General features: G+C 42.9%; 1 long non-coding RNA gene across 1 annotated transcript; it reads right to left on the bottom strand.

Annotated features, from left to right (window-relative positions):
* Positions 1 to 2,082: 2,082 nt before the first annotated feature.
* LOC117085929 lies at positions 2,083 to 9,389 on the bottom strand. The gene is made up of 3 exons (XR_004438132.1): positions 9,378 to 9,389; positions 9,113 to 9,117; positions 2,083 to 4,746 (listed from the first exon to the last, which is right to left on the bottom strand). It is a non-coding gene; the product is annotated as an uncharacterized LOC117085929 (long non-coding RNA).
* Between the last annotated feature and the right edge of the window lie 1,613 nt (positions 9,390 to 11,002).

The following is an 11,002-nucleotide window of genomic DNA, read 5'->3' on the forward strand; positions in this document are numbered from 1 at the left end:
GTATCGGTCTCAAGTCATGTTGTAAACAAAAAGTGGAGTTACATACCATGTTACAATAATACTAGCTTTTATAATTTCCCATATATTTACCTTTACTTATCTTTATTTCTTTATACACGTTCAGTTACTGTCTAGTGTCCTTTCAACTTGCAGGACTCCATTTAGCATTTCTTGTAGGGGAGGTCTAGTGGTAATGAACTCCCTCAACTTTTGTTTATCTGGAAAGTCTTACCTCCTACTTCAATTTCGAAGGACAGTTTTTGCCAGATATGCGATTCTTTTTTTTTTTTTTTTTTGACACAGAGTCTCACACTGTTGCCCAGGCTGAAGGGCAGTGGCACGAGCTCAGCTCACTGCAAGCTCCACTTCCTGGATTCATGCCATTCTCCTGGAGTAGCTGGGACAACAGGTGCCCACCACCATGCCCGGCTAATTTTTTGTATTTTTAGTAGAGATGGGGTTTCACTGTACTAAACAGGATGGTCTGGATCTCCTGACCTTGTGATCCACCCACCCCGGCCTCCCAAAGTGCTGGGATTAGGGGCATGAGCCACTGTGCCCTGCCAGATATGGGATTCTTGATTGACAGATTAATTTTTTTCTTTTACCACTTTGACTATATTAGCTCATTGTCTTCTGGCCTCCAAAGTTTTTGATAAGAAATCTGCTGATAATCTTATTGAGGATCCTTTGTATGTGAAGAGTCATTTCTCTTTTGCTGCTTTCAAAATTCTTTTGATAGTTTGATTATAATGTATCTCAGTATGGGTTTCTTTGAGTTCATCCTACTTGAAGTTTATGGAACTTCTTAGATATTTATATTCATGCTTTTCACCAAATATGGGAAGTTGTTGGTCATTTCTTCAAATACTCTCACCAGCCTTTTCTCTCTCTTCTCCTTCTGTAATTATCACAATGTGTATGTTGATCTGCTTGAGGTATCCCACAAGTTCCTTAGGCTCCTTTCACATTTCTTCAATCTCTTTTCTTGCTGTTCCTCAGACTCAATAATTTCTGTTATCCTTTCTTCAAGTTTTCTGATTCTTTCTTCTAACTGTTCAATGTGCTTTTGAATCCCTCTTGTGAATTTTTCATTTCAGTTATTGTACTTTTTAGCTCCAGAATTTCTTTTTGGTTTCTTTTAGGTTTTCTGTTTTTGATATTTCCATTTTGTTCATATGTAATTTTCTTGACTTTAAATTCCTTTTTTTTTTTTTTGAGTCTCTTTAGGTTTCATTTGAATGGGTTACACTTTCCTGTTTCTTTGTATCCTTTGTGATATTTTTGTTGAAAACCAGACATTAGAATTTACTAATGTGTTAACTCTGGAAATCAGATTCTTCCTCTTCTCCACAGTTTGCTGTTTTTATTTTTCTTTTTTGATTGTTGTAAGCCCTCTTTTCCTAGGATGAGCCTGAAGTATAAATCTAAGGCCTTCTCAGGTCTTTTCTGAGAAAAGGCCTGCACCATCCCCTAGGCATGCGCCATGACTTTCTGATTTCTCTCATATATGCAATTGTGTTTTTGTCTGGCTTCCAAAAGGGGAAAATAAGAAATATGAATGGGAGTGGAGAGGGAAGCATCAGCTCTTTAATTCTCCTGGAAGTTACTTCAACCAGGTGAGGGGCTTGCAATAATAGAAGTGCAACAATGGCTAATGATTCTCTGCACCTCTGTGATCACAAGTAGCAGTTAGGAATCAGAGCTCAGATCTAATGTTTTGAGGATATTGTCCTTTTTGCCTCCCTAGCTCCTACAAGCTGTGTGCAAACCACTCTAGGAACATGTGCACAGCTGCCTGCCATGAGATTCAGTGGTAGAAGAGGGTTAGCTGCTACTGTGCTAAGAGTGGAAATTAATCAATTTTTTTTTTTTTTTTTTGAGACAGAGTCTCACTCTGTCACCCAGGCTGGAGCGCAGAGACATGATCTTGGCTCACTGCAACCTCCGCCTCCCAGATTCAAGTGGTTCTCTTGCCTCAGCCTCCAGAGTACTGGGACTACAAGCATTCACCATCATGCCTGGCTAACTTTATATTTTTAGTAGCGACGGATTTTGCCACGTTGGCCATGCTGGTCTTGAACTCCAGACCTCAGGTGATCCACCCACCTCGACCTCCCAAAGTGCTAGGATTACAAGCATGAGCCACTGAATCCCACTTCTTTTTCTTTCTTTCTTTTTTTTTTTTTTGGTCTTAAAACAACATGCATTTATTTGGGTCACAATGCTATAGATTGGCTATTCGGGCTGGGCTCTGCTGGGCAATTCTTCTGGTCTCTGCTGGACTCACTCACGCACTTTTTCCCCAGTTGCTAGGTTGGCTAAGTGTTGGCTAGTCTAAGACAGATAGCTCACTGCTGCTCCACATAATCTTATCCTCCAATAGGCTAGCCCAGGTTTATTCTATAGCAGCTGAGCAGGATCCCAAAAAAGCAAGTGGAAGCATGCAAGACCTCTTAAAGGTTACGCTTAAAACATGATCACTTTCACCACATTCCATTGGGCAAAACTTCATAACAAGGCTAGCTCAGACTCAGGGTTGAGGAAATAGATTCCACTCCTTAATGAGAAAAGTTACAGAGACACATTGCAAATGAATGAATATCGGGAGAAACAGAACTGGAGACATTTCTGCAATCCTCTTCAAAGCATTAGCATATAAATTTTGCCTTAGGCTTTATTTTTTAAGGGATTCAGGCAATGACAGTGTCTATCACACTAAGGTTTTTTAAAAAGAAATTGACCAAAATTAACCACAATGTACTGTCCAAGTCTTCCTCTGGAAGCTGCAAGTTTCAATAAATTCTACAGTTCTAAAATACAGATGTTCCTTGACTTATGATGGAATTATATCCCAGATAAGTCTATTACAAGTTGAAAATATCTTAAGTCAAAAACACACTTTCAACATATTATTTTTAACTTACAACAGGTTTATCTGGGACATAACCTCACTGTAAGTCGAGAAGCATATTAAAATCTATAACATTTTTGGACTATTGTAAAGTTGAAAAATAGTAAGTGAAACCATCATTAAGTCAGGTATTGTCTGTACATAAGACAGACTCTGCCAGTGTAATTTTTGTCTAGGTAAGGAGACAGATTTCTTGTGCTTCCTATTCTGCCATTTTCCTAGAATCCTCTATTTGTTTCATTTTCGTTCATTCTATATTAATATTAAACATCTAATATTGTGACTTTATATACTACTTTGGCTGAACTCTCATGTTTCTATTTTTTTGTTCTCATTGTGATTAATTTCTAAATAGTTTATAAATCTGCAATTGCAGTTGTGATTTTCTCCTTGACCCAGATTTAAGGCATTTTTCCCTTTTGCTTCCAATTAGATGAATTTCCTTTTATCTTTTTATCTAAAAAATTATTTTTAGTGCTGTTAACAGACTGTGTAACTTAAAATTGAAATTTTTTTGGTGTAAATTTTAAAAATCAATTTTTATAAATGTTTCCTGATCATTAAAGGTAACTTCTCTATCTGCAAGTTATGAAATTTAATATGGCTGTTAAATCTTGTATAGATACTTAGGTTCTTTTGAAAATTATTGTCTATTACTTCCCTGTTGAGGTTTCAAATACAAAGAATGGTATATAATCAAACAATCTAAAGGTGAGGAGAAAGAGAATGTGATGGTTAATACTGACTGTCAACTTGATTAGATTGAAGGATACAAAGTACTGATCCTGTGTGTATCTGTGAGGGTGTTGCCAAAGGAGTTGAACATTTGAGTCAGTGGGCTGGGAAAGACAGACCCACCCTTCATCTGGGTGGGCACCATCTAGTCAGCTGCTAGCACGACCAGAATATAAAGCAGGCAGAAAAATGTGAAAAGATTAGACTGGTTTAGCCCCCCAGCCTATATATTTCTCCTGTGCTAGATGCTTCCTGTCCTCAAACATCAGATGCCAAGTTCTTCAGGAACTCAGACTGGCTTCCTTTCTTGCAGCTTGCAGATGGTCTATTGTGGGACCTTGTGATGGTATGAGTTAAAACTACTTAATACACTCCCCTTTATATATAAATATATGTATCCATTCCATTAGTTCTTTCTCTCTAGAGAACCCCAATACAGATTTTGGTATCAGGAGTGATTCTAGAGGAACAGAATATTAAGGATAGAGTTCTTTTGTCGGTTTTGGGGTTTCTGGAGTTGGCTGCTTAATATGATTAGACCCCAAAATGCTAAGGAGTCTAATAGTATGGAGAACACTGATAGTCACTGGCATGAACTTTTTAGAGAGTTATGAAAAATAAATGCATTTGACACTCCTGATTCATCACTTGTGAGAGGCAAGGAGTTTAGTGACTCTATACATAATACCTTTGACTGTATATGGAGAACCAAGGAACACAATTAAGTTGGTTGGTTGTTCCTAAGTTCACTGGACAAAGTGAATCCAAAGGGATTCTAAATCCTGGCTTCAGAAGCAGATACTGAGCCTCAAATCTGCTAAGATTGTCCTAAGTGAGAGTCTTATCTCCTGTAGAGAAAGAACTGAAATTGTGGAAAAACAGACACAAACTCTTATCATGCAAGTGGCTGACCTGCAATGAAAGGTGCATGCACAGCCTCGCCAGGTGTCTACTGTTGAAGTGAGAGCATCGATTGGAAAAGAATGAGACGCTGCAAGTTGGAATGGGGACGTGTGGGAGGACCCTGATGAAGTTGGGGACACTAAGCCTGTAAACACTGATGAACTTGTTTTGCCAAAAGAAACAGCTTCCCCTCCCTGACCCACACTGCCATCAGCCTTTCTACCTTTGCCGGAGGAGATAAACCCTACGCTGCCTAAGGCAACACTGATGACCTCCCCTGAGGCAGTTGCCAGGCAAGATAATGTTGATTCTCTTCAGGAGCTACCCCCAACACCCTTGTTTGCTTCCAGATCTATAACTAGACTAAAGTCCCGGCAGGCCCCTAAAGGTGAGGTTCAGAGTGTGACCCATGAGGAGGTGCACTATACTTAAAAATAACTGCTTGAGTTTTTTAATTTATATAAGCAGAAATCTGGAGAATAGGCATGGGAATGGATATTAAGGGTGTGGGATAATGGTGGAAGGAACACAGACTTGGATCAGGCTGAATTTATTGACTTGGGCCCACTAAGTGGGGATTCTGCATTTAATGTTGCAGCTCGGGGAGTTAAAAAAGGTTCTAATAGTTTATTTGCTTGGTTAGCTGAAATATGGATTAAAACATGGCCCACTATGAGCAAGCTGGAAATGCCTGATCTCTCTTGGTTTAATGTAGAGGAACGGATCCAAAGGCTTAAGGATATTGGGATGGTGGAGTGGATTAGTCACTTTAGATATACTCATCCCAGCTGGGAGGGTCCAGAAGATAGACCCAGAACCCCTTGAATGAAGGGGAGGCTGGTCCCCTTGAGGAAGGACCCCACTACATTACCAACAATTTAGGCTGTTAATCTTTCTCCCATTCTTCCCCAAGGAGACCTCCAGCCTTTTACCAGGGTAAAACTGTGCACTGGGGAAAGGGAAATGATCTGACATTTCAGGGACTACTGGACACTGGCTCTGAGCTGACGCTGATTCTAGGGGACCCAAAATGTCATTGTGGTCCTCCAGTTAACATAGGAGCTTATAAAATTCAGGTAATTAATGAAGTTTTAGCTCAAGTCCAGCTGACAGTGTGTCCGATGGGTCCCCAGACTCATCCTATGGTCATTTTCCCAGTGCCAGAATGCATAATTGGCACAGGCATACTTAGCAGCTGGCAGAACCCCCCCCCTCACTGGCTCCCTGACTGGTAGAGTAAGGGCTATTATGGTGGAAAAGGCCAAATGGAAGCCATTAGAGCTGCCTCTACCTAGAAAAATAGTAAATCAAAAACAGTATCACATCCCTGGAGGGGTTGCAGAGATTAGTGCCACCATCAAGGACTTGAAAGACACAGGGGGGGTGATTCCCATCACATCCCTGTTCAACTCTCCCATTTGGCCTGTGCAAAAGACAGATAAATCTTGGAGAATGACAGTGGATTATTGTACGCTTAACCAAGTGGTGACTCCAATTGCGGCTGCTGTATCAGATGTGGTTTCATTGCTTGAGCAAATTAACACATCTCCTGGTACCTGGTATGCAGCCATTGACTTGGCACATGCCTTTTTCTCCATTCCTGTCCATAAGGCCCACCAGAAGCAATCTGCCTTCATCTGGTAAGCCCAGCAATATACCTTTACTGTACTACCTCAGAGGTGTATCAACACTCTGGCTGTGTCATAATCTTATTTGGAGAAACCTTGATCTCTTTTTGCTTCCACAAGCTATCACACTGGTCCACTACATTGATGACATTATGCTGATCAGATCCAGTGAGCAAGAAGTAGCAAACACACTGGACTTACTGGTGACACAGAAGATGGAAAATAAATCTGACTAAAATTCAGGGACTTTCTACCTCAGTAAAATTTCTAGGGGTCCAGTAGTGTGGGTCCTGTCAAGATGTTCCTTCTAAAGTGAAGGCTAAATTGCTGCATTTGGCCCCTCCTACACCAAGAAAGAGGAACAATGCCTAGTGGGCCCATTTGGATTTTGGAGGCAACACATTCCTCATTTCGGTGTGTTATTCTGGCCCATTTACTGAGTGACCCGAAAGGCTGCCAGTTTTGAGTGGGGTCCAGGACAGGCTCTGCAACAGGTCCAGACTGCTGTGCAAGCTGCTCTGCCACTTGGGCCATATGACCCAGCAGATCCAATGGTGCTTGAGGTGTCAGTGACACCTCAAGGGATGCTGTTTGCAGCCTTTGGCAGGCCCCCCATAGGTGAATCACAGAAGAGGCCTCTAGGATTTTGGAGCAAGACCCTGCCATATTCTGCAGATAACTACTCTCCTTTTGAGAGACAGCCCTTGGCCTGTCACTGGGCTTTGGTGGAAACTGAACGTTTGACTATGTCATCAAGTCACCATGCAACCTGAACTGACTATCATGAACTGGGTGCTTTCTGACCCATCTGGCCATAAAGTGGGTCATGCACAGCAGCATTCCATCATCAAATAGAAGTGGTATATACGTGATCGGGCTCAAGCAGGTCCTGAAGGCACAAGTAAGTTACATGAGGAAGTGGCTCAAATGCCCATGGTCTCCACTCCTGCCACCCTGACTTCTCTCTCCCAGCCTGCACCAGTGGCCTCATGGGGAGTTCCCTGTGATCAGCTGACAGAGGAAGAGAAGACTAGGGCCTGGTTCACAGATGGTTCTGCACGATATGTAGGCACTACCCGAAAGTGGACAGCTGCAGCACTACAGCCCCTTTCTAGGACATCCCTGAAGGACAGCAGTGAAAGGAAATCTTCCCAGTGGGCAGAACTTTGAGCAGTGCACCTGACTGTGCACTTTGCATGGAAGGAGAAATGGCCAGATGTGTGATTATATACTGATTCAAGGGCTGTAACTAATGGTTTGGCTGGATGGTCAGGGACATGGAAGAAGCATAATTGGAAAATTGGTGACAAAGAAATCTGAGAAAGAGGTATGTGGATGGATCTCTCTGAGTGGTCAAAAACTGTGAGGATATCTGTATCCCATGTGAGTGCTCACCAATGGGTGACCTCGGCAGAGGATTTTAATAATCAAGTGGATAGGATGAGCCCTTCTGTGCATACCACTCAGCTTCTTTCCCTAGTTACCCCGTCATTGCCCAATGGGCCCACAAATAAAGTGGCCATGGTGGCAGGGATGGAGGTTACATATGGGCTCAGGAACATGGACTTCCACTCACCAAGGCTGACCTGGCTACCACCACTGCTGAGTGCCCAATTTGCCAGCAGCAGAGACCAATACTGAGCCCTCAATATGGCACCATTCCTTGGGGTGACCAGTCAGCTACCCGATGGCATGTTGATGATACTGGACCTCTTTCATCATGGAACGGGCAGAGGTTTGTCCTCACTGGACTAAACACTTACTCCAGATATGGGTTTGCCTATCCTGCATGCAATGCTTCTGCCAGGACTACTACTATCTGTGGACTCACAGAATGTCTTATCCACTGTCACGGTATTCCATACAGCATTGCCTCTGACCAAGGCACTCATTTTATGGCTAAAGAAGTGTGGCAGTGGGTTTATGCTCATAAAATTCACTGGTCTTACCATGTCCCCCATCATCCTGAAGCAGCTGGACTGATAGAACAGAACGGCCTTTTAAAGTCACAATTACAACATCAACCAGGTGAAAATACTTTGCAGGGCTGGGGCACAGTTCTCCAGAAGGCCATGTATGCCCTGAATCAGTGTCCAATATATGATATTATTTCTCTCATAGCCAGGATTCACAGGTCCAGGAATCAAGGGGTGGAAGTGGCACCACTCATCATCACCCTTAAAGATCCACTAGCAAAATTTTTGCTTCCTGTTCCCACAACATTACATTCTGCTGGATTAGAGGTCTTAGTTTCAAAGGGAGGAACGCTGCCGCCAGGAAACACAACAGTGATTCCATTAAACAGAAAGATTGTCAACTGGACACTTGGGGCTCCTCCTACCTTTAAGTCAACAGTCTAAGAAGGGAGTTACAGTGTTGGCTGGGGTGACTGACCCAGACTATCAAGATGAAATCAGTCTACTACTCCACAGCGGAGGTAAGGAAGCAGATGCATGGAACACAGGAGATCTATTAGGGCATCTCTCAGTATCACCATGGCCTGTGGTTGAAGTCAATGGGGAACTATAAGAGCCCAGTCCAGGCAGGACTACAAATGGTGCAGACTCTTCAGGAATGAAGGTTTGGGTCACTCCACCAGGAAAAAAACCACGATCTGCTGAGGTGCTTGCTGAAGGCAAAGGGAACAGAATGGGTAGTAGAAGGCTAGTCATCCATACCAGCTACAACCAAGTGAACAGCTGCAGAAATGAAGATTGTAATTGTCCTGAGTATTTCCTTCTTCTTTTGTTAAAAACATGTTCGTGCATATATACACTTGTACTAAGAAAATATCGTCATTTCATTTCCTTTCTTAAGACAGAGCCCGGCCGGGCGCGGTGGCTCAAGCCTGTAATCCCAGCACTTTGGGAGGCCGAGACGGGCGGATCACGAGGTCAGGAGATCGAGACCATCCTGGCTAACACGGTGAAACCCCGTCTCTACTAAAAATACAAAAACTAGCCGGGCGAGGTGGCGGGCGCCTGTAGTCCCAGCTACTCGGGAGGCTGAGGCAGGAGAATGGCGTAAACCTGGGAGACGGAGCTTGCAGTGAGCTGAGATCCAGCCACTGCACTCCAGTCCGGGCGACAGAGCGAGACACCGCCTCAAAAAAAAAAAAAAAAAAAAAAAAGACAGAGCCTCACTCCTTTTTTTTTTTTTTGAGACGGAGTCTTGCTCTGTCGCCTAGGCTGGAGTACAGTGGCAAGATCTCAGCTCACTGCAACCTCTGCCTCCTGGGATCAAGCGATTCTCCTGCCTCAGCCTCCCGAGTAGCTGGGATTACAGGCTTGCACCACCATGCCTGGCTAATTTTTGTATTTTTAGTAGAGACGGGGTTTTACCATGTTGGCCAGGCTGGTCCTGAACTCCTGACCTCAAGTGATCCACCCAGTGGGGCCTCCCAAAGTGCTGGGATTGCAGGTGTGAGCCACCATGTCCGGCCGTAATATTATTTTTGTGAAAATGTGTTCTGAGGTCTAAACATTCAGCTTACAAATCCCTTTTGCAACATGAGTGTTTGTAGAGTATGTGAGTGTCTTGAATGTGTGCATGTGAGTATACGAATGTGAATGTGTAAGCGCACAAGTGTAAGTGCATGAGTGTTAGTGTGTGCATGTGTAGGAATGTGTGTAAATCTGGTTGTGTGTGAGAGTGTGACTGTGTGTGTGCGGAGGGCTGCAAGTGCTGAGAGCTGTCAAGAATGAGGACTTTTATTTCTCCTCACCAATCTCTAGATCCTGCTTTATTTTATCCTCTCCTAAGCCTTATGCAAACTTAAGACAACTCAGGTTGAGACCCTCTATTACTGTCAAAAGCTATTACTCGCCTCGACCTCCCAAAGTGCTGAGATTACAGGTGTGAGCCACCGCGCCCGGTCTCATTTTATCACGTGATGTAAGATTTACTTCATATCAGCATTTAAGTATTGTTAACTTTATGTAATAGCATCTGGGTTGGGGACTGGTGTGTTTCCAGCTGTACAAAGGATAGCTGTATTAGATGTAATTATGACCTTATTATTGTCATTATTTGAAGATTATGAATGATCTCAGGAGATGTGTATGTGTTCAACTTGACAAGCGGTGGACTTGTGATGGTTAATACAGTCAATTTGACTGGATTAAAGGATGCAAAGTACTGATCCTGAGTGTGTCTGTGAGAGTGTTACCAAAGGAGATTAACATTTGAGTCAGTAGACTGGGAGAGGCAGACCCACCCTTAATCTGGGTGGGCACCATCTAATCAGCTGCCAGCACAACTAGAATATAAAGCAGGCAGAAAAACATGAAAAGACTAGATTGGCTTAGCCTCCCAGCCTACAGCTTTCTCCCATGCTGGATGTTTCCTGTCCTAGAACATTGAACTCCAAGTTCTTCAGCTTTGAAACTCGACTGGCTTCCTTTCTCCTCAGCTTGCATATGGCCTATTCTGGGACCTTGTGATCATGTGAGTTAATACTACTTAATAAACTCCTATTATAGCTATGTGTGTGTGTGTGTGTGTGTGTGTGTGTGTGTGTGTATGTATCTCCTATTAGTTCTGTCCCTCTAGAGAACCTAGACTAATAAAGAGAACGAGATAGAGGAGGAAACAAGAGGCCATGATTGTACTTTTTACATATATCAAATATTTGCAAGTCTTGCTAATTCACAATTTGGGTTTATTAGCTAGAAGAATCCCACTACCACAGGCACACTCATCTTCAGTTTATTGTCCAATACAGGTCTGCCATCCTAGCTTCCTGTTTGCCTACAAGTGGGCAGAGTCATTTTTAACCTTTCTTACTGTGAACATACTTCAATTCATTTAGAATTCTTGAAGT

The sequence above is a fragment of the Trachypithecus francoisi genome, unplaced genomic scaffold (genome assembly GCF_009764315.1).
Source record: "Trachypithecus francoisi isolate TF-2019V2 unplaced genomic scaffold, Tfra_2.0 Lachesis_group1, whole genome shotgun sequence".
Classification (NCBI taxonomy): Eukaryota; Metazoa; Chordata; class Mammalia; order Primates; family Cercopithecidae; genus Trachypithecus; species Trachypithecus francoisi.